This window comes from Pogoniulus pusillus, chromosome 30 (assembly GCF_015220805.1).
Source record: "Pogoniulus pusillus isolate bPogPus1 chromosome 30, bPogPus1.pri, whole genome shotgun sequence".
NCBI lineage: Eukaryota > Metazoa > Chordata > Aves > Piciformes > Lybiidae > Pogoniulus > Pogoniulus pusillus.
In genome coordinates this window covers 16002186-16025670 of record NC_087293.1, presented here as the reverse complement: position 1 = coordinate 16025670, position 23485 = coordinate 16002186, and the positions used below count along the sequence as shown (strand labels likewise).

Genomic DNA, 23485 nt, shown 5'->3' with positions numbered 1-23485 from the left:
GGGTTTGGCTGTGCTGGGGTCTGGGTCCTCGAGAGGATCTCAGTGCTCAAGTGATGCTCCCTGTCCTCACCTTGCTCTGGCATCACAGCCCAGTGATGGGGTGGGAGGGTTTGGCTGTGCTGGGGTGTGGACTGCCAGGAGCATCTCAGTGCTCAAGTGATGCTCCCTGTCCTCACCTTGCTCTGGCATCGCAGCCCAGTGATGGGGTGGGAGGATTTGGCTGTGCTGGGGTCTGGACTGCCAGGAGCATCTCAAGTGTTCCAGTGATGCTCCCTGCCCTCACCTTGCTCTGGCATCGCAGCCCAGTCGTGGGGTGGGAGGGTTTGGCTGTGCTGGGGTCTGGACTGCCAGGAGCATCTCAAGTGTTCCAGTGATGCTCCCTGTCCTCGCCTTGCTCTGGCATCGCAGCCCAGTCGTAGGGTGGGAGGGTTTGACTGTGCTGGGGTCTGGACTGCCAGGAGCATCTCGGTGCTCAAGCCATGCTCCCTGTCCTCACTATGACCCAACATCACAGCCCAGTCATGGGGTGGGAGGGTTTGGCTGTGCTGGGGTGTGGACATCCAGGAGCATCTCAGTGATCAAGTGATGCTCCCTGTCCTCACTTTGACCCAGCATCACAGCCCAGTCACAGGGTGGGAGGGTTTGGCTGTGCTGGGGTCTGGGCCCTCAAGAGGATCTCAGTGCTCAAGTGATGCTCCCTACTCTCACCTTGCTCTGGCATCACAGCCCAGTCACGGGGTGGGAGGGTTTGGCTGTGCTGGGGTCTGGCATCCATTCCCAGTCGTGCTGGGCTTTGCCCGTGGCAGGGTCTGCACCACTCCCCCCCGGGAGTATCTAAGCGCCAAGATCTGATCCAAGCAATTCTGAGCCCTCCTTTTCCTCTCTCCCACCACATCACCTCCCAGCGTGGCCTTCCGTGGAGGGTAATCCACGGTGTGCATTTGAGTGGGAAGCCCAAGGAGCCGCAGCAGCCGAGGGGATGGGAGTTGTGCAAACTCCGGGGGCAGGCAGCAGATAAATCTCTGCTTGGCGGAGGGTCTGGGCTGGGGCGGGCGCTGGGGGCGGGGAGGGGGGATGCTGGTCCCCCTGTGGGGCTGCCTGAGCCCGGTGATGGAGCGCCGGAGGCTCCTGGCATCTGCTGCTTTGTTTGCTCGCTTCTCCCATGCTGTTTTAGCGGGGAGCCACCATCAATCTGCAGCCCCAGCCCGTCGGAGAGCAGCGGCAGCCTTCGCTCGCGGGGCCGGCACAGGCAGCACCCGCTGGAGGGAGCCGGAGAAGGAAACCGCAGAGGCTTTGCCTTGTTCCCCTCCCCTCCATCCCTCCTCGCTCTCCCCCAAGTGCTTGAAAGGTAAAATAATGACGGCTTCGCCATTAATAATCCATGAACGCTCAACACTTCTCCTGTCGAGGGCTTTTCATCTTTCAAAGCCTGCAGGAGCTGCTAACCAATTAAAGCACTCACATCCTGGGCAGGGAGAGCTGCTGGGGGTGGCTGGGGGGAGGGGGAGGGATTTTCCTTGGAAGGATGGAAGGGGGATGCTGTGGCTGGGCATGGATCTCCCAGAGGAGAGAGAGAGGGGGAAGGGGGTGGGAGTCAAGTGCCACCACCTGATGCCCTCTGCGTGCCAGGGGCTTTGCCACCTCCCTCCCCCCCTTCTCCTTTGCAGGCCGAGTGGGATGCAGCTGTCGTGGTGGCACCACCCCTTGCACACAGGCAACAAGCAAGGGGCTCGACCCCTACTGATGCTTCCTCTGGTGTCAGTCTGGAGGGTCCCACCCGGATGGAGGCATATCTGGTTGGCACTGGTGTGTAACTGGGCAGGCAGGGCCCTGGTGGCTGCAGCTCTCCGGGGGCCAGCTGCTAATTGAAGCGCTGAGCCCCCTGCTGAGCCCAGCGCAGGGATGCTGAGCTCGCTCCTGCCTTGTGGCTAATAAGATGACAGCGCCAGGATGGGAATAAATGTGCCACACATCCCCAAACTCAGGGTGCTGGAGGATGAGAGGTGCCTCTGGAGACAGATCTGCATGGATACCCACGGGGGAGAGCGTGCATGGAGAGCCACAGGATGGCTCAGACGTGTCTGGCATCTCCTCCTTGCTCCTGGTGAATCACAAGCCATTAATATTTCACAGGAGGAGGATAAAAGCAGGGAGAGAAAAAAGAGCTACACCCTCAGGACACTGCCTCTAGCCCTCCTGATGCTTCTCCTGGGTGAGCCCATAGGACCATGGGGCAAGAATCAGGCTGGCATCAGAACAGGAGGGGTGCAGCCAGCCTGGCTGGTGTAAGTGGGCACCACGAGTAAATGGGGCTCTTTCCTTCTGGAGGTCAGCTGTGCTGATGGAGAAAGAGCAGGAGAGCAGGTCCAGCCTGGCCTTGAACACGTCCAGGGAGGTTGTGGAGCACAGAATGTGATCCCTTGGGGTTCTCAGAGGGGGTCAGGGCTGCACAGCCTTTGCAGTGCAGCAAAATCACCGTGGGTGATCTCCTCAATTCTTGCACTCAAGCCCTAATCAGGATGGGGCCAGCAGGGATCCTGCAGCACCCACCCAGGCCTGGACCATCCTGCTGGTGCTGGTCCTGCCCGGGCTGGGCACAGTCCTGGCAGGGGCTGGGGTTGTGGCAGTGCCCAACAATGAGGTATTGTTTGGACACTGTAATTTATGTTCCCTCCCCAGGCTTGCTGGGGCTTTCTCAGCAGCCTGGAGGAGCTCTCACTGCTGGGGCTGGTCCTTTCTAGGGGAGGCCATGGGCAGGTTGAGCTCCCCACAGCCACCCCAGTAAAGACTGGGGAGGTCCTGCCTGGGTCATGCCTGCGTGGGCACAGGCTGGGGGACAAAGCACAGCTCCAGCCCCTCGTTAGGGCTTGGTTGAGCTCAGCAAAGGCTCTCCTGCCCCAGGAGCAGGAAGTGCTGGGACAGCCCAAGCCTGCTCCACTCTGGATGTCCTGGAGAGGCTCATGGGGGCTGCAGAGAGCTGGCAGCTGATGGTGCACAGACTAATTGGCCTCTTTGGTGGTGTCCACCAGCCCCTTAACAGGATTGGCTCTCTGAGCCAGGGCACAGCTGATCCCACTTTGCAGGGAGTCCTGGCTCCTTAGTGGGATTGATTGCAGCTGGGGCATGAGGGGAGCTGCTTCCCCCTGGCATTTCCACTCTCTGCCTAGCTGCCGAGGAGGGGGCTGCCCTGGCCCGTGTCCCCCCTGTCCCATTGCTCAGCAGATTCCCTTCCTCACTTCTATTTTTACGCTGGGACAGAAACCTGATCCCTGCCTGCTTTTGCTTTGTGCGCGGGGACACCACACCGGCTCCTGCTTGGCTTGCAGCACAGGACCCTTCGCTCCAGGCAGCCCTGGGAGGCAGCAGCGATTTCCACTTCCCAGCTTTTTTGTCCTGCAGCTTCCTCTGAGGGTTAAAGATCCACGGCAGCATCAGGTAGAAAAAACCCCTACTTGGCTGGAGGCTCTCCAGTGCCTCTCAGCTCTTTGTTCCTTGCTTCGGGGAGGCTTTTGGTGTCTGCACAGCAACAGCTGGGCCTGGGGAAGTGAGGGCACTGCTGGGTGTGCTGTGAGGTCCCCCCGGTGTGGAGATGAGAACTGTGGTGTTGAAGGTCCCCTTGGAAAGTGAACCCACAGCTTGGACACTGTGCCCAGGGAGGCAGAGGGCTGCGCTCACCCAGGTGGCATCTGGGGCAGGTGGCACCAAGAGAGCTGTGGCCAGAGCAGAGGTTGTCCCAGTGGGTGTGGGCTGAGCTTTCAGAGCACTTTGGAGTGCCCAGGCCTGTGGTGAGTCTCTGGAGGGCATGAGGAAGACCTTGTGCCCCCTATCCTAGGGAGAGCTGAGGGGCAGGGATGCCCTGAGCGACCTGTTCTGGTGGGAGATGTCCCTGCCCATGGCAGGGGGCTGGAACTGGCTGAGCTTTGAGCTCCCTTCCATCCCAACCCATTCTATGATTCTATGCTCTGTGGCACCTGATGGCTCTTGTCCTCACTTCCAAACCACGAAGAGAAGCAGCCCAGCAGCCTGCCTGCTCCCAGGGACCACGGAACAGCCTCTGGCCTCTCTTCCCTGGAAGAGTTCTTCCTGTGGGAAGAGCTCAGCCAGGTGCTGCTCCCTCTAGTCCCCTCCAGGGCAGGCTGAGGGCATCACCCTGAGCTTGGCTGGCTGTGGACAGCTAAGCCTGGGGCAAAGCCTGGCAGCACAAGGTGCCTGTGAGGCTGTGCTCTCTGGGAACCCCACGACAGCTGCAGCCTGTTGGAGGTGGAGGAGCAAAGAGACCTTTCTCCTCCTGCCCTGGGCCTGCCATGCTTACACCCAACGATGCAGCAGCTCTAGAAGCTCACTCATGAAGGTCTGTTGGACAAAGGGGTAATGGGTTTGAAGTGGAAGAGGGGAGATTGAAACTGGATGTGAGGAGGAAGTTCTTTACAGTGAGGTGAGAGCCTGGCACAGGTTGAGGGGTGGTGAGAGCCTGGCACAGGTTGTCCAGGGAGGTTGTGGAGCACAGAATCACCCAGGCTGAGGGTGGGGAGACCCTGGCACAGGTTTGCCCAGGGAGGTTGTGGAGCACAGAAGCACCCAATGTGATCTTTGATCATGTTGGGTATTTCTGTGCTCCACAACCTCCCTGGAGATGTTCAGAACCAGGCTGGATGAGGTCTTGAGTGACCTGTTCTAGTGGGAGGTGTCCCTGCCTATGTCAGGGGCTTGGAACTGGCTGAGTTTTGAGGTCCCTTCCAACCTAACCCATTCTGTGTTCTAATCCTGCTCCACAACCCCCTCTTCATCTCAGGGGCTGTGGCAGTGCTGGGTTTGCTGCCTACTTGCTTGCTTCCAGACCCCCTCCATGCTATGCCCACAGGTGTTTGGGGATGCCCCAAGCTTGGATTTCAGCTGTCCCTCTGCATCTGCTGACATCACTGCAGCAACAAGTTCCCATGGCCTCAGCTGCTGCCCCATGACTGAGTGGGGCACAGGAGGAGATGCTGAGATTGGTGCCAGCATGGTGGCTGAGCCCCAGGTTGGGTTTCTCTCACTGGAGGCTATTTTCAGAGCTGCAAATCCAATGGCTGATGATGCCTGTGGCCATGTGTGTGTGCTGAAGTCACCCTGAGACCAGTGTGTCCTTCCACCTAGCCAAGTGGGGGTTGGGCTCTGCTGCCAGGCACCCAGGGACAGAACAAGGGGATACAGCCTCAAGCTGTGGCAGGGCAGGTCTAGGCTGGATGTTAGGAAGAAGTTGTTGGCAGAGAGAGTGATTGGCATTGGAATGGGCTGCCCAGGGAGGTGGTGGAGTGGCTGTGGCTGGAGGTGTTGCAGCCAAGCCTGGCTGGGGCACTTAGTGCCATGGTCTGGTTGGTTGGGCAGGGCTGGGTGCTAGGTTGGGCTGGATGAGCTTGGAGCTCTCTTCCAACCTGGCTGATTCTGATCCCCAGCCTGGCTGTGCTGCTGCCTCTTTTATCAGGGGTACATTGAGGCTGGAGATGAGGAAGAATCTCTTGACAGTGAAGGTGCTGAGACACTGAACAGGTTGCCTGGGGAGGTTGTGGATGAACCCTTCCTGGAGGCCAGGCTGGATGAGGCCTTGAGCAGCCTGGGCTGGTGGGAGGTGTCCCTGCTACAGCAGGGGGTTGGAACTGGATGATCCTTAAAATCCCTTCCAAAGCAGTCTGTGATTCCACAGTGCTTCTGTGATTGGCACACTCCATGCAACTTACTCCATGAAACTCCTTTTCCAGCACCCTGGCTGGAGCTGGGTCCTTGCTTCTCCCCTGGACAAGGACTTTGCTGCTCAGATTATCTCCTGGCATCCTACCCTGCAGTGGCTGCTGCCTGCTCCAGAGCCAGAGCCCAACAAAACCCCAACATGTTCCACTCCTTCTGGGTTTGTTTTACCCTGGCAGAAGTGCATCTGTTCTGGAGAAGCAAATAAACCTTGGCTTTGCCAGCTCACAGCATCACAGGCTGGTGTGGGTGGGAAGGGACCTCTGGAGATCAGCCAGTCCAACCCCCCTGCAGGGCACCCACAGCAGCCAATGCCAAAGAGAGGTTGGAAGCTCTCCACAGCCTCTCTGGGCAGCCTGCTCCAGCCCTCCAGCACCCTCACACCAAACAACTTTCTCCTCCTCTTCAGATGGAACCTCCTGGGTTCCACTTTGTGCCCACTGCCCGTTGTGCTGTCCCTGGGCACCACTGACAAGATCCCAACCCCTTCCTCATGACCTCCACCCTTTAGATATCTGTATGCATGGAGAAGACCCCTCTGGGGCTGCTCTTCTGCAGGCTCTCAGCCTGTGCTCCTCACAGAGCTGCTCCAGGCCTCCAGCAGCCTCACACCAAACAAGATCCTTCTCCTGTTCAGATGGAGCCTCCTGGGTGCCAGTGGTCACTGGCCCTTGTCCTATCACTGGGCACCCCTGACAAGAGGCTGGCACCATCCTCTTGCCCCTCACCCTTTATCTCTTGCTGAGCCTTGAGGAGATCCCCAGGGTGACACTGGCTCAGCACTGGTCTGCAGCCTGCACACCACGAATCCATCCACAGGGATGTGGGAAGGCTCCAGGCAGCTGCTGCATGAGGAAGAGGAAGAGTTTGGCAGTGGAGGTCCCTTACTCTGTGGGTGGGCAAATCCTCTTGGTGCAGTTCCCTTCAGGTCCTGTCCCTGGGCTTGGCTCAGAGCAAAACCAGCCTTGGGTGTCAGGAGGAAAATGGATTGCTTCATTATCCAGCTCTCTCCCACACCTTAAACACAATGCAGCTGGCAGCAGAGGGGCCTTTGGGTGCTGTCACCTACAACCTCATGGGTGCAGGTGAACAACTCCACTACAACCTCCCAGGGAGCCCCTGTGGGATTGTTTTTTTCCCAGGGGATTGATATTGAGGCTGGACCTGGACCCAGTGATGAGAAGCATCAGAGCTGTGCTGGAGGGCTGAGACCTCTGTGTTGGGTCTGTGCATACCAGGACTGTGCTGCACAACCTCCCTGGAGGTGTTCAGGAGCAGGTGGTGAGACACTGGCACAGGTTGAGGGTGGTGAGGCACTGGCACAGGTTGTCCAGGGAGGTTGTGGAGCACAGAAGCACCCAACGTGATCAAAGATCACGTTGGGTGCTTCTGTGCTCCACAACCTCCCTGGAGGTGTTCAGGACCAGGTTGGATGAGGCTCAGGAGCTTGGAGGTGATGCTGGAAGGGATCCTGATGTGGGGACTTGTGCTGTGAATCATAGAATGGTTTAGGTTGGAAGGGATCTCAAAGCTCAGTCAGTTCCAACCCACTGCCATAGGCAGGGACACCTCCCACTAGAACAGGTTGCTCAAAGCCTCATCCAGCCTGGTCCTGAACACCTCCAAGGAGGTTGTGGAGCACAGAATCATGGAATGTGGTAGCCAGGTGGGGTTGGGCTCTGCTGCCAGGCAGCCAGCAACAGAAAAAAGGGGCACAGCCTCAAGCTGTGCCACGGCAGGTCTAGGCTGGATGTTAGGAGGAAGTTGTTGGCAGAGAGAGTGATTGGCATTGGAATGGGCTGCCCAGGGAGGTGGTGGAGTCTCTGTGGCTGGAGGTGTTGAAGCCAAGCCTGGCTGGGGCACTTAGTGCCATGGTCTGGTTGGTTGGGCAGGGCTGGGTGCTAGGTTGGGCTGGGTGAGCTTGGAGCTCTCTTCCAGCCTGGTTGATGCTATGATGCTATGATTCTGTGATGCTATGATGCTATGATAATGTGATGCTGTGATGTTATGATGCTATGATGCCATGGTTCAGGGGCTTTGCAGCCGGTCAAGCTGCTGCTGAATCAAGCTGCCACTCTCCCCTAGCTGTCTGTATGCTGGATGGGGTGTTTGGAGAGGACAGGACACAACCAGCTCCCTGCTAATTGTTTAACCCCAGAGCCCTGATTTAATTGATGCAGCAGCCTTGGGATGCATCCTAAGGATGCAGGCACGCCTGACTTTGCAGCGTGTGAGGGTGATGAAGTTGTGGTGAGGAGCCTGCCTGTGACTTTCTGCTCTCCCTCACTTTGTAGCTGAGGAAAAAAAAAATGGCAGAGAAGGGAAAGAAAAAAAACCAATCAATGCAAACCCCTTCAGGATGCCCGGAGAGCTCAGTTATCTCCTGATCCAGCTGGGGAGGTGAAAAGTTCAGCCCAAACCCCACTGCTGCAGCAAGGATGAGAGCTCCTTGCCTGCTCTTCTGGGAGTGGGTTAATAAAACACATCTCTTTCCCTGTGGACAGTTAAAATTCCTTTGGTTCAGGGTAAAAAGAGCTTTGCTTGCCCTGGCTGTGGTGTAGGAAGGGCCTCTCCCTGAGCCGTGTTCTGTTTGGCAGAGGGGAAGCTCCTGAGAGCCTGTGCTTGTGTCCCCAGGAGCAGTGAAGCTCTGATGAGCTTTCACTTTCTGCTTCCCTCTCCCCCACCCCCCCCTCCCATTAGCTTGGTGGTTTAAAATCAAACCTGAAGCTTCCCCCCCCCCCCCCTCCCCGCTCATTGCCTTCCTTCCTCCCAGCCCCAGCAGTCAGTCCAAGGCAGGGGCAGATCCCAGGCCACTAAACGCTTTCGAATCAGCCCAAACCTCGCAGCTTGCAGAGCAGCTTCCGTCTGGGGAGGGTAGAAGTTACTGAATAACCAAACTCCTCCACCAGCCACCTGCTGCTGCCAGGTGCCCTGTGGGTAGTTTGGGCATCCAAACCCCCACAAATACCAACCCCCCCCCCCCCCCCCCTGCACCTTATCCCAACCCTGGAGAGCTTAAGGGGCTGATGCCCTGAGCGAGGCAATGGGCAGGGTGCTGGGCACGGGCTGTGGAAGGGCTGGGGCCCCGGGGGGGGGCCCGGTGGATGGGAATGGCACCGTGGGAAAGCAGCCTGGGGCCGCGCAGCCGGCTCGGCCCCGCGCACGCAGCCCTCCCGCGGCTCCAGCGCCAGCCAAGCCGCTCCGCTCGGCGCCCAGCGGCTCCAGCCCCTTCACCTCCCTCTCGGATGGCTCCGCAGCCGCGGGCTCGGTCTGTGCCTTTTGTTTGCTCTTTCTTTTGGGGGCTGAAATCCCACGGGCAGGGTGGAGGGGGGGGTGGGTGCGTGTGTGAATGCGGGGCCTCGGCCAAAGCGGCATCTGCGGCGGGGGCGAGCTGCCCGGTGGCAGGTTCTGTCCGGGCATCAGTCAGGCTGAAGGTGGGCAGGAGCAGGTAGGGAACCTGGCAGGGGAGGGGTGGGAGGGGGGCGGCTCTGCACCGCCAAAGGGGTGTGGATGTCTTTGGTTCCCAAAGAAATTGGGAGGTTTCCAGGTGTGGACTAAGTGTGGTTTAATTGGGATGGGGTGGTGGAGTCTGCTCTCCACCCTTGCCCTGCCGGTCCCTTGGGCTGGGAATTGCGCAGGGATCGTTTCTTTGCTCCGGCTCTCCAGGTGCTTCGCTTGTTCCTTCCCTCGGGCACAGGTTTGGCCTTGGCACGGTGGGCTAGGGGCTGGCGCTGCCATCTCCACCCCTTCAGCTGGAGCAGGAGGTCGGCAGCTCCCTCCTGGCTCGGCAGGCTGATGGGCTGGAGGGGGCTGCAGGACCCTTTCATAGAGCCACAGAATGTCAGGGGCTGGAAGGGACCTCGAGACATCATCTGGTCCAGTCTGATCCAGAGCAGGATCACCTAGAGCAGATCACGTTGGGTGCACTGAACGACTTTAAAATCCCTCCCCTCTGCATCTTGCTGCTCTTTTGGGACCTTTTAGCTTCTCCTCTACCTGCCACGGTCTAGCAAGGTTGGACTCAACGATCCTAAAGGTCTCTTTCCAGCCAAATAGGCTTCCCTGGTTCCAAGGTGTGCTCCACCTTGACTAACCACAGCAAACGCCTGGCACATGTCAGCGGGGGGTGAAGTGATGTGGGGGTGCAGGGGGGCAGCCGTGGGGCTTGGTGAAGGGAGGGATGAAGGCAGCCGAAGGGGGGAGGGAGTGTGTGCTCCTTCCTTCAGCAAGGACCTGCATCCTCCAAACTGCGTCGGCACGCAGCTGCTCCGGCTTCCTGGGAAGTCCTATTGATGCCAAAGCAATGCTGGGCATGATGGGGGCGGGGGGAGGGAAACGGCTGAAGTTATCCCGGGCTGCGTGCTGCTGCAGATGTGGGGTCCTTACTCCCTCCCCCCCTCCTCCTGCCTGGGTTTGGTGGTTGTTTTCTTTGCCTTGGGGGGGGTGGGTTGGGTTTGGCAGCCGTTGATCAAAAGCTGGAGCCGCCGGCCCATCTGCTGCTGACAACCTGAGCGCTTGGCTGGCAGCTTCAGGATGGTGACTGTTGAATTCCTCAGTAATTGGAGGGCTTCTTGCAAAAGCAAAGCCCACCCCACAACAAAACCAACATCCTCCCCCCCCCCCCCAAAAAAAAACCCCAAACCCCATCTGGGCTGCTTTTTTTTTCCCCCCACGAGGAGAATGAAAAGCCAAGGTGGGTGTGGGAGGGGTGTGGGGGGGCAGGTGGATTTTTTTTCAGCCCTAGCAACCCAAATCTTGCAATGTTACATCAGCACCGAAGAGGTGTAATTAAGTAGGAAACAAATGAGCCCAGCTAATCTGTTTTGCTTGTCTGAGCTTAGCAGAGTCCAGAAAACAAACAGAGGCTGAGTGATGAATGAGACTTTATTTCATTTTTAAAGTTTTTTTTTTACGAGTTTTGCTCTCTTTGAGCCCCGAGGGAGGGAGGGGAGGGGGTGGGAGATGGGTCAGGAAGCTCAGCCGCTCTCTCCTGCGGCTTGGAGCCCCCCGGACCGTGGTAGCCCAAGGCTCTGTGCCACAGTTTGCCTGCTTCTCGTTTGAACTGACTGCTCTGCCAAGACAGCTCCCCTGGATGTCTTCCCAGAGGGATGGGAATGGATTTCCATGCTGCTGTTCCCTGTGGCTAGGGGATGTGTGTGTGGAGGGGGGCGGCATCAAAGTCTCGCTGTGCAAGTGCGCTTTACTTTGGGTTCCGCTGCTGCACGCCTCCCTCAGCGGAGCCCCAGGAGCTTCCGCGTGTCCTCGGGAGGATGAGATCCTGCCCTCGGGAGAGGATCTCGGGAGGACGAGGTCCTGCCCTCGGTGACCTCTTGGCATCGGTGTTTCTGAGAACCGACGGTCTGGGCGCGTTGTCCCTCGGTGGCAAGAGCCAGGGGACTTGGGCAGCTCCAGTGGAGGGATCCCGCAGCATCTCCCCAAGTTATTCCCCGTCCCACCTGCTGCCTCCTTCAGCCTCGCCACTCCCAGCCATCCTCACGTCTCTCTTTGTGAAGCCACCAACACAGGCAGCGTCTGGCAGCCCTTTAAGCATCCTGAAGGACCTTGACGCTTGGCTAGGGCAGCTCACGCTGCTGCTTCTCACTGCCTGGCCGTGCCTCAGCTGCCTTCATCTGCCCTCTCTCTGCCCTCCCTGTGCCCACCAGCTCGGGCTGTGGGAGCTGCCGGCTGCTCCCAGGCGCGGCGGGGAGCGGGGCTGGCTGTGGTTTGTGTTCTCCGTGCACTCGCGTGCTTTCGGGCTCCGGCGGTGGCATGAGGTGCCAGGAGCAGATGGCAGCCATCGGCTGGGCTTTCTCTCAAATCCCTGTGACTCCTGGCACCGCGCTGGGCAGCGGCTGCCCGTAACCCCCTCGCTTCCATGCTGCTCTCCAGGGAAAGAGCTGGGATTTTGCTGCCTGCTCTATCTAAACCCTCTCCTCGACCCAGCGAGGGGCTTCTCGCTGTGGTTTTTGGTGTGATGCCCTGTGCTGAGCGCTGTACAGGACCTGGCACGGAGGTAGGTGGGTCTGAGCTGTTGCTCATCAGCTGCTGTCAGCAAACACCCTGTCCCCCCAACAACCTTCAGACCAACCTTCCAAAGGTGGGGTTTAAAATGGAGAGGATGAGCTTGGTCCCAGGGAGTGCAGGGTGCTGTGGGGAGGAGCAGTTGCTTGGCAGAGCATGCAGGGTACTGGGAGGGCTGCCAGTGAGTGGGGGCACCCTGGACTGGTGACATGCTGGTGCTGAGGTCCTCTCTGACCCGGGTTGTACATCTTCCTGGGCTGCACTGGGACACCAAAGCATGGCAGGGCAGAGAGGATGCTCCCAGTGAGCCCCAAATGTTGCATGGCAGAGGGGATGTTCCCAGTGAGCCCCAAATATTACATGGCAGAGAGAATGCTCCCAGTGAACCCCAAATATTACATGGCAGAGAGAATGCTCCCAGTGAGCCCCAAATATTACATGGCAGAGAGGATGCTCCCAGTGAACTCCAAATATTACATGGCAGAGAGAATGCTCCCAGTGAGCCCCAAATATTACATGGCAGAGAGGATGTTCCCAGTGAGCCCCAAATATTGCATGGCAGAGAGAATGCTCCCAGTGAGCCCCAAATATTACATGGCAGAGAGGATGCTCCCAGTGAGCCCCAAATATTGCATGGCAGAGAGGATGCTCCCAGTGAGCCCCAAATATTACATGGCAGAGAGGATGCTCCCAGTGAGCCCCAAATATTGCATGGCAGAGAGAATGCTCCCAGTGAGCCCCAAATATTGCATGGCAGAGAGGATGCTCCCAGTGAACTCCAAATATTACATGGCAGAGAGGATGCTCCCAGTGAGCCCCAAATATTACATGGCAGAGAGAATGCTCCCAGTGAACTCCAAACGCTGCATGGCAGAGAGGAGGCTCCCAGTGAACTCCAAATATTACATGGCAGAGAGGATGCTCCCAGTGAGCCCCAAATATTACATGGCAGAGAGGATGCTCCCAGTGAGCCCCAAATATTACATGGCAGAGGGGATGCTGCCAGCAAGCCCCAAAATACTGCCCAGCAGAGAGGATGCTCCCAGCGTGCTGGTGGAGTCTTTTCTCATCATCATTGCCCCAAAGCATTCTGAAGCCTCCTTTGCCCCCGGGACTCTCTCGGTCCTGCACTTTTTGCTTGTTTCCAGCCTCCCTGGCAGGGTTGTGCCCGTCCCGCTGCCCCCAGCAGCACCTCCTTCCTCCCGGCGGGAGCACGTCCAGCCTCTCTCCCTCCAGCAACTATCCCTCCTCACCCTCCCCTCCCAACCGCATCCCATCTCCTGCCCCTGGAGAGGCAAGGAAATTGGGAAACAGCCAAGATGAAACAAGTTTTCCCCTCCCCTCCTGGGTGACAATTTCAACTCGGCGGGAGCTCGGTGGCTGCCAACCAGCTCCTCCAGCCGCACCGCTCCCCGGCAACCCCCCGCTTCCTCCCTTCGCCACCGGTGCTGGCTGCATTCGTATCGTCGCCCTGACGGATTTCGGACACGTTGGGGGGTTTATTCCGGGCGAGGAGGAGGCTGAGGCTGTTGCTCGGCAGGCGCCGCGCTCTGCCGGCTGCGCTCAGCCGTGCGGTGGCTCTCTCCGGGCGCTCCGAGCCTGGGCTGGGTGAGGAGATGGAGCAGGGGGGGTGGTGGCAGGCAGGCAGGCAGGCAGGCAGGCAGCGTCTTCCTCGCCGCTGAGCGAGGCTTTTTTTCATCCTCCTCAGCCGTGTTGCAGCTGAAGAAATTTGCCAGCCGGCAATGACATTAGCCTGGGCTCCAAGACTTTTATCAGTTCGCAGTTGTCTCTTCGCTGATGGTTTTTTATTGGGCTTGCCTGGAGATGACTTCCAAGGAGAGGGCTGCAATTGAAACTATTAAGTCGTTTGGGAGAGCAATTAGTGTTAATCTGGAAACTCCCCGTGTTGCTCCCGAATAAATCAACCCCTCCGTGAAAGCCCTGCTGAAAGAGCCTGGGCTGAGGGATGTGTGGAGTTGAGGGGGAGGGAGGGGGGAAGCTTTCAGGCAGGAAAACAACACAGGGTAAGTGTCTTGCCTGGAAAACCGCGGAATCGCAGGCTGCTTGGGGTTGGAAGGGACATCTAAAGGTCATCTGGTGCAACCTGCCTGCAGCCAGCAGGGACAGCTGCAACTAGAGCAGGTTGCTCAGAGCTGACCTGCAACGGTGCCAGGGATGGGGCAGCTCCTACCTCTCTGGGCAACCTGGGCCAGGCTCTCATTGCACTCCACAGCGCCCTGAGAGGAGGTTGGAGGCAGGTGGGGGTTGGTGTCTTCTCTCAAGGAATGTGTGACAGGGCAACGTGAAATGACTTCAAGATGCACCAGGAGAGGATTAGGTTGGAGATGAGGAACAGTTCCCTCCCTGAAAGAGTTGTCAAGGCCTGAAACAGGCTGCCCAGGGCAGTGGTGGAAATCCCATCCAAAGAGGGGTTTCAAAGCCACAGAGGTCTGGTGTTGGGGGACATAGTTTAGTGGTGTCCTGGCAGTGCTGGCTTAATGGTTGGGCTTAATGATCTCAAAAGGTCTTTTCCAGCCAAAACCACTCTGTGGGTGACATTTGGCTTTCTGCTGCCCTCGGGAAGCTCCCCCACTATGCCAACAGAAGCCACCTCGAGCAAGGGCAGAGCCAAAAGGGCTAAGGCAGCCCTAGCAGAGCCAAGAGGCCATCACAACCCTCTGCTTCTCCACCTTGCCTTTTTCTCCTCAAGGTCATCCCGGGGCAGATAGTTGTGTTTGCAGGCAGCATGACGACAGCCTGGAGAGCCTGCACCTCCCTCCAGATGGTTGTTCCTGTTGGGAGCTCTTGGTCTTTTCTGGTGGCTGCTGGTTCCTTGCTTGAATACCTTCGTAATCCACTGAGGGACCTCACATCTCCCTTTCTTTCTTCCTTCTTTCCCCCCCCCCCCCCCCCCCCCCCCCCCCATGTCTAAAACAATTAAGCTTGGCTCAAGCCCTCTGCAGTCTGTCAATTAATACAAGCTGCAGCAGCAAATGAAAGGGAAACAGGAACAACTATGCTGGGATTAGCTCACTGAAACTATAAACTTTGGACCAAATCAGATTTCCTTGGGAAGGGAAATGGACAGCAGTGATATGTCAAGTTGTGAGATGAGACAGGCTGCAGAGCAACTTTCCAGAGTCTCCTGACTTGGCTGCTGGATGCCAGAACTTCTTCCCTAGGGAAACTTTTGGGTTGCCAGACCCTGTTGCTGCTGAGAAATGCCTGGATGGCCCAAACAAACAAACAAACAAACAAGGAGAGGGAGGCAATGGGAAGGAGGGAAGGAGGTGAAGCTGTGTGGTTGCCCTTGGGCAAGTGGAGTTCAAGCCCCGGGCAGAGGTGTGGGATGATGTCCTTGGAGAAAGCCTTTGAGGTAAAGTGGAACCCAACAGGCTCCATCTGAAGAGGAGGAGGAAGTTGTTTGGTGTGAGGGTGCTGAAGGCCTGGAGCAGGCTGCCCAGAGGGGTTGTGGAGTCTCCTTCTCTGCAGAGATTCCAAACCCACCTAGATGTGTGGCTGGGAGCTGCTCTGCTTTGGCAGGAGCCTTGGACTGGATGATCTCTGGAGGTCCCTTCCAACCCCTAACACTCTCTGATTGCCAAGGCAATGCTGAAGAGCATCACTGCCTTACTGCATCACTGCCTTACTGCATCACTGCCTTACTGCATCACACATCTGCCACAGGTAGCTTTTGCCTTGGCAAAGCCCACAGCAGTCACTGCAGCTCTGGAGACATCCAGGTCCCCTGTAGGCCCCTGGTGCCTCTCCTGTGGGACTCTGCTCTAGCAGGGGGGTTAGACCAGGGATCTGCTGGAGAGGGTCCAAGGGAGGGCTAGGAAGATGATGAGGGGAATGGAGTATCACCTGGTGAGGAGAGGCTGAGGGCCCTGGGGCTGCTGAGTCTGGAGAAGACTGAGAGGGAGTTTAATCAATGTCTATAACTATCTGAGGGCTGGGGGTCAGGAGGGGGGGACAGGCTCTGCTCACTGCTCCCTGGGCTAGGACAAGCAGCAGTGGATGGAAGCTGCAGCACAGGAGGTTCCAGCTCAACACAAGGGGCAACTTCTTGCCTGGCAGGGTCCCAGAGCCCTGGCACAGGCTGCCCAGAGAGGCTGTGGAGTCTCCTTGTGTGGAGCCTCTCCAGGCCTGTCTGGATGTGTTGCTGTGTGCCCTGAGCTGGTCCTGCTCTGGCAGGGGGTTGGACTCAGTGATCTCTTTGGGTCCCTTCCAACCCCTGGCATCTGTGACCCTATGACCCTGTGATCCTCCAGAGCTCATTTCCCACCTCCACCACCGCCGTGTGACTGAGTGATCAGCTGCTGGATTCCTTCTCCAGCGAGGAGTGGGAGCACTGGAAGTCGTTGGAGCTCACCACAGCCACACCTCCAGGCAAACCTCTCCTCTCTGCCACAAAGAGCCCAGGCTGTTGGTTCCCACCTTTGATGCTCCAAATGAGCTGGAGTGGCTGAGAAACATCATTAGCGCCGGAGGAAATAAAAGGCCACCTCGGGTTGTTGTTTCAAGCCAGAGCACAGCATCCCTCTCCCTGCAGCTCCCACGCTGTTCCAGCTCCACCAGCAGACGTGGAGATCATTAGCAAGACTTTTAGTGGAGGTGAAGGGCTGTGGTGGCCTTCACACGGCTGCTAACGAAGCTGCGTGGGCAGGGGTTAAGTGCTGGGGGTCAGGGAGCAGCAGCAAGTGGAGTTTTGTGCTTACAGGGTGAGAAGGATGCTCCTGCAAAGGCAGTGGAGGCTCCATGGCTTGGAGGATAAAGGACAGGGTGAAGATAGAAGCTGTGGGAAGGGAGGAAGGAGGGAGGGAGGATGCAGAGCTGGGAGCAGGAGAAGTTTTGCTGGTGCACACAGAGTGTAATTCACTCTGCAGCAGCTCCACCAAGCCAAGAGCTGAGCTGAAGGGAGGAGAGGAGTTTGTGGCTAATGAGAAGCATCGAATGGGTTAGGTTGGAAGGGACCTCAAAGCTCAGCTAGTCCCAAGCAGCTCTCTGCCATAGGCAGGGACACCTCCCACTAGAACAGGACACTCAAGGTCTCATCCAACCTGGTCCTGAGCATCTCCAGGGAGGTTGTGGAGCACAGAAGCACCCAACGTGATCAAAGATCACGTTGGGTGCTTCTGTGCTCCACAACCTCCCTGGGCAAACTTGTGCCAGGATCTCACCACTCTCACTGGGACAAGTTTCTCCCTGCTCTCCAGTCTCAGTCAGTTCATTGTTCCTCATCCTATCACTCCAAGCCCCTATCAAAAGTCCCTTCCCAGCTCTCCTGCATCCCCTTCAGGTAGCTGCTCTAAGGTCTCCCTTGGAGCCTTCTCTTCTCCAGGCTGAGCAGACACAACTCTCCCAGCCTGTCCCCATAGGGGAGGTTCTTCTGCTCTCTGCTCCTCTTCATGGCCTCCTCTGCACCCTCTCCAGCAGCTGCAGGTCCTTCTTGTGCTGGGTTCCCCCCCAGAGCTGGGGGCAGTGCTGCAGGTGAGGTCTGAGCAGAGCAGAGGGGCAGACTCCCCTCCCTGTGCTGCTGCTCTCCTGCTCTGGCTGCAGCCAGCACACAGCTGCCTGCTGGGCTGCCAGTGCCCAGTGCTGCCTGCTGGGGAGTTTGGCACCAACTGGCACCCCCAAGGTCTTCTCAGCCACTCCTCACCCAGCCTGGATTTGTGCTTGGGTTTGCCCTGACCCAGGTGTGAGACCTTGCACTTGGGCTTGTTGAACTTCATGGGGTTGGAACTAGATGATCTTTGAGGTCCCTTCCAACCTAAACCATTCCATGGCTCTCTGAGGTTGGCTTGGGCTCCCCTCTGCAGCCTGCCCAAGTCCCTCTGGGTGGATCCCTTCCCTCCAGTGTGCCAACTGCACCACACAGCTCAGTGCCAACTGCACCACACAGCTGGGTGCCATCTGCAAACTTGCTCAGGGTTCCTCAGTCTCCCCCTCCCTGTCTTTGGCTCTTCTTGGACTTCCTTTATCCTGCATCTTGGGGCTCAGGGGCTGCTTGGGGTTTTCTGGGGTGCTGCTGTGGGGAGTGGAGAAGCCAGGAGCAGGATGGGGAGGTTCAGACAGTGGCTAATGCTGTTAGGAAGGCAGTGGTTATTGCAGGGCTTCCAGTGGGACCTGCTAAATGAACCATAATTCTGTAATGAGATTTCCTTTTTCCCGGCCAGACTAAATGTTCCTGGCCACTGGGAATAAAAGGTCAGAGGGGAAGAAAGGAAAAACGAAGAAGAAGGGGAGGGGGAAGCCTGTCTCAGGCTCCATCTATCTCGGCTGCATCAGGGATCTGAAGAGCTCTCAGATGTGCCTGGTTATCTCAGCTCGCTCCTGCGCCCCCTGAGTGTAGCTCAGGGCAATAGGCTGCCCTGAGCAGCTCTGCAGGGGGTTGATAGAAACCTGAGAGCAAGAAAAACACATCTGAGGTCGTGCTGCCACTCCTGAATTCAGAGGAGGCAGGAGAGGCTTCTCTCTGAGCCAGCAGAGGGACAGGCAAGCAGGGGAGGAGCAAAGGCGCCTGGAGAGCTGGGGGTTCTGTGGAGGAAAGCTGGCTGCCCCCAGAAGCTCTCCAAGGTGAGCTCTTCTCGGAGCTCCAGCAGCCCAGGGACAAGCCAGCAGCGTCCTGCTCTTCTCCAGGGGGCCTCTGGGGTATGGCTGCTGGCAGAGCTCAGTGCTTTGGGCTGGGCAGCTCAGCGCTGGTCCTGTCCCCGTTTGGTGCCACTGTGCCCCTGCTGCTTTGGCTGGGGTGGGGTTAGGGCAGAGAGGAATTTGGCCTTTCCTCTTTGTAGGTGGTGGGAGACTCTAGGTGGAAACCCAGCGTGGCCCTAACTCACTGGCCAGGGGCAGAGAGCCTGCAGAGGTTATTGAGGAGAGTGTGGCCAACAGCTCCAGGAAGGTTCTCTTGCCCATCCGCTCTGACCCAGTGAGGCCACAGCTGGAGTCCTGGGTCCAGTTCTGGGCTGCCCAGTTCAGTAGAGACAGAGAACTGCTGGAAAGCGTCCAGGGGAAGCTGCAAAGCTGCTGAGGGGCCTGGAGCAGCTCTGTGAGGAGCAAAGGCTGAGAGCCCTGGGGCTGAGAGCCTGCAGAAGAGCAGCCCCAGAGGGGAGCTGAGCAGTGCTCAGCGAGAGAGAAAGGAGCTGTAGGGGGAAAGAGGCTGGGGCCAGACCCTGTGCCCAGAGACAGCACAAGGGTCAGTGGGCACAAACTGGCACCCAGGAGGTTCCATCTGAAGAGGAGGAGAAAGTTGTTTGGTGTGAGGGTGTTGGAGGCCTGGAGCAGGCTGCCCAGAGAGGTTGTGGAGTCTCCTTCAAAGATCACATTGTGTGATTCTGTGCTCCACAACCTCCCTGGGCAAACCTGTGCCAGGCTCTCACCACCCTCACTCTAGAGAACCCTTTCCTAACATCCAGTTTCAATCTCCCCCCTGCCACTTTAAGCCCATTCCTCCTCCTCCTCCTCCTCTCATTACATCAGTGATGACAGCCTTGTCTGGGGACACTGATGAAGTGCAGAGGGGTTGGCATCCATAACCCAGCTTCCATTGCTGAAGGGCTTTTGGCCATGACCTGCTGGCAGAGGGATTGTCCCCTGTGCTGAAGTGACACAGTTTAGTGGTGGACTTGGCAGTGCTGGGATTAACAGTTGGACTCATGGAATCAGAGAACCATTTTGGTTGGAAAAGACCTTTTGGGATCATGGAGTCCAAAACCATTCTCTAACTCTACCAAGTCTGGTGCTAAACCATGGCCCTCAGCACCACAATGATGATCTTCAAGGTCTTTTGTAGCCTAGACAGTTCTGTGTATGAAGTGAACACTGAAGAAGCCTGATGGCAGTGCTGCTCCCACTGGCACCTCACTTACCCAGCTTTGAGAGCAAGGTGGGACCCACGCAGTGCTGCAGGCTGGGGGCAGAGTGGCTGAGAGCAGCCAGGCAGAGAGGGACATGGGGAGATTGGTTGGCAGCTGAGCATGAGCTAGCAGTGTGCCCAGGTGGGCAGCAGAGCCAATGACATCCTGGGCTGGCTCAGGAGCAGTGTGGGCAGCAGGACAAGGGAGCTTCTTCTGCCCCTGTGCTCAGCACTGCTCAGGCCACACCTGGAGTGCTGTGTCCAGTGCTGGACTCCTCCATTCAAGAGAGATGTTGAGGTGCTGGAAGGTGTTTGGAGAAGGGCAGCAAGGCTGGGGAGGGGCCTGGAGCACAGCCCTGTGAGGAGAGGCTGAGGGAGCTGGGGGTGTGCAGCCTGCAGCAGAGGAGGCTCAGGGCAGAGCTCATTGCTGTCTGCAGCTGCCTGCAGGGAGGCTGTAGCCAGCTGGGGTTGGGCTCTGCTGCCAGGCAGCCAGCACCAGAACAAGGGGACACAGCCTCAAGCTGTGCCAGGGCAGGTTCAGGCTGCATGTTAGGAGGAAGTTGTTGGCAGAGAGAGTGATTGGCACTGGAATGGGCTGCTCAGGGAGGTGCTGGAGTGCCCATCCCAGGATGGAGGCTGCATGAGGCACTCAGTGCCATGGGTTAGTGAATGAGAAGGGTTAGGTGCTAGGTTGGACTCAATGATCCTAGAAGTCTTTTCCAACCTGGTTAATTCTGTGACCCAACAGCTGGAAGCAGCAACTCAGCCAGATGGGTCCAGGAGTCCTACAGCTCTGAGCCCAAGGCTGACAGATCACCACCCAGCTCTGCAGGGAGCACGAGGGAAAGGTGCAGGCATCCAGAAGCTTGTCTGGCAAAGCCCAGGAGCACAGGGCTCGGGCTGGCTGCAGGCAAAACCTGAGGTCAGAAGCTGATGTCCCAGCAGCCCTTTTCATCTGGCCTTGACCAAGTCACCTCCTAGAGTGCTGAAGAGTGCTGAGATGTGGCAGGAAAACAGGAGCCTGGAAGTGGAAACAGTTGGGAGCTCTCCAGCATTTTCCTGGCATGGAGAACCAGGATTGCCTGGGATTTCAGTTCCTGCCTCTACAAACTGGGCAGCATCCCAGGTTTAGGTGGGACTAGAGAGGTTTGTGTTCCCATCAGGAACTCTTTTGGCCTGGGGCTTAGTCACGGGAGGGTAACTCCAGCTAGAGAGTTTAGCCCCACCCTGAGCAGCTGTTGTGGGTTTGGTGATCAGCGATGCTGCTGCAGGTGGAGGAGTTACCATCACCTGCTGCAGGTGTGGAGAGGCTTCATGAGGCACTTAGTGCCACGGTCTGGTGGACTGGATGGGTGCTAGGTTGGGCTGGTTGAGCTTGGAGGTCTCTTCCAACCTGCTCGATTCTATGAAACCCATGTGGCACTGCTGACCTTGCAAGGAAACCTCAGGGATGTTTTCCACTGCAGGCAAAGTCTCCCTCACCCTCATTAGAGCTGACACCAGCCCTGCTCAGAGCTGGGGTCCTGGGCGCTAATGAAGCGAGAAGGAAGTGAGATGCTCAGCCCCAGCTTCTTCTCATTAGTGGGGCCAAGCTCTGCTTCCCAGGAGCCTCCAACCAGAGGGGCTGCCTGCGAGGAGCCACTTGCAGCCTGGAGGAAGGTGAATCACCGAGGCTGAGCTGCCTCCGGAGGTAGGCAAAAAGTTGTTCAATGGCTTTATTTCGAAACAATACTGCTGCTAACCACGATAAAAACGCTGTGAACCCAGGCCCCGGCAGCTCCCTACCTGCCGCAGGGGCTCCGTGCGGGGCTGCTGAGCTCGCCCAGCCCTGCTGGTGTTGGGCAGCTCAAAGCTAAGCGGTGTGAGGAAGGGCTTTCGCTTGCAGCTGGCTGCAGCCAGCAGGAGCAGTGTCATACCTCGGAGCCGCAGCAGCCTCTCAATAGCCCATTCAAGCCGTTCCAGAAATACATCTAAATTCCTGGCATAGCTTCTGCAAAGTTCTCCCCAGGTGGTGGGAAGGCTGCACGCTGTCTGTTTGCCTTCTGGAAGCAAAAAGGGGGAGGGGGGTGGGGGGAATCACAGCTCTGTCTCTTAACTTCTTCCTTTCCTCCCCCTTTTTTTTGGGGGGGGGGGGGATAATTTCTGCTGACTCACACGTCTGGGCTGGGGAAGGTCCTCAGCTGTGGTTTGGCCGTGGCCAAATAGTTGCTGTTTCAGAGATGGGTGACCAATGGTACAAGGAGGTTTGCAAGTGTCTTGTTGTTGGAAGGGGTGGTCAAGGGGGGGAGGGGAAAAGCCATGTCAGGGTTTGTGCTGGAAGGGTTCACACTGCCACATCTCTGCCTGGTAGCTGAGGAGTTGTGGAAGAAGGGGGGGGAGGCAAAGTGTTCCCCCCTTAATCAGCGTGCTGGTGGGATGGTGGAGGTGGGAATTGGCAGGAGATGTTTCTGAGGCTCAGGGCAGAGCTCATTGCTGTCTACAGCTACCTGAAGGGAGGCTGTAGCCAGTTGGGGTCGGTCACTTCACCCAAGCAACCAGCAAGAGGACACAGACTGATGCTGTGCCAGGGCAGGTCCAGGCTGGATGTTAGGAGGAAGTTGTTGGCAGAGAGAGTGATTGGCACTGGAATGGGATGCCCAGGGAGGTGGTGGAGTGGCTGTGGCTGAAGGTGTTGAAGCCAAGCCTGGCTGGGGCACTTAGTGCCATGGTCTGGTTGGTTGGGCAGGGCTGGGTGCTAGGTTGGGCTGGCTGAGCTTGGAGCTCTCTGCCAACCTGCTTGGTTCTGTGGTTCTATGATCCCTTGGCTGTGTCCTTCCAGGATTTGATCACATCCCAACCTTTTCCCCGTGCACTTTACAGGGGAGAAGATGCCAAAGTCTCCCCCCCACACCCCACCCCGGTCCTGTGGTGTGGGATTGTCCTTGTGTCTCCCTGCAGTTGCACATCCCCTGAGGCTCTGTTGGGTATTCTTTTTTGCTGGAGCTCTGAATAATTGAAGGATTTGGAGCACCCTTCCTCAGAGACACCTGAACTTGTGCCAGGGCAGGGTTAGGTTAGAGAGGAGGGGGGAAAGAATGCTGAAAGAGTGGTCAGGGATTGGCACAGGCTGCCCAGGGAGGTGGTGGAGACCCATCCCTGGAGGTGTTCAAGAAGTGTGTGGCCATGGCACTGTGGCACAAGGTTTAGTGGCCATGGTGGTGTTGGGTTGCTGGTTGAACTGGCTGATCTTAGAGGGCTTTTCAACCAAAAGACTGATTCTATTCCTCAGTGTCACCTTCCCCTCAGCCTTGAGCCTTTGCAGCTGGGGCTGTGCTGCTTTGCTGCTCCATCCCAACTGGAAGGAACTATGCTCAGTGAGTTGGAGAGGCTGCCCAGCTCACTGCTCCTCATGGAGTGTCCCAAATACATTGGGCCTTTGCAGCTGGGGCTGTGCTGCTTTGCTGCTCCATCCCAACTGGAAGGAACTATGCTCAGTGAGTTGGAGAGGCTGCCCAGCTCACTGCTCCTCATGGAGTGTCCCAAATACATTGGGCCTTTGCAGCTGGGGCTGTGTTGCTTTGCTGCTCCATCCCAACTGGAAGGAGCTGGGCTGAACAGGTTGCAGAGGCTGCCCAGCTCACTGCTCCTCATGGGGTATCCCAAATACATTGCTTTGCTTCAGTGGGTCTTGGAGGGGGGAGGGGCTGGGGATGCTGGAACCTTCCCCCCCTCCCCCATCTCTGCAGGGAGGCACTGGAAGGCTTTTGCTGGTGTGTAGTGGAGTAGTTTTGCATTACTCTCCCCCCACCCCCTTCTTGCACTTTTTTAGCACTTAAGAACTTGACAGCAGCTGTTTCTCTGCTTTTGGGTTTGCTTTGTGTCCCTTTTATTTTTTGCAGTGAATGC

The 23485-nt window shown here is 57.6% G+C and overlaps 1 protein-coding gene across 4 annotated transcripts in view; it reads left to right on the top strand.

The window, feature by feature from the left end:
* The first annotated feature begins 8937 nt into the window (after positions 1-8937).
* Positions 8938-23485, top strand: part of NOS1 (nitric oxide synthase 1) — a 99184-nt gene continuing 84636 nt past the window's right edge. For 2 of the 4 annotated variants that reach the window (XM_064168832.1, XM_064168826.1), the window contains exon 1: positions 8938-8992. The gene's annotated coding sequence lies outside the window, so the exon portion shown is untranslated. Of the gene's footprint in view, positions 8993-9126; positions 9173-21233; positions 21291-23485 lie in introns of those variants that run through there. The other 2 variants (XM_064168830.1, XM_064168829.1) reach the window with 2 other exon arrangements.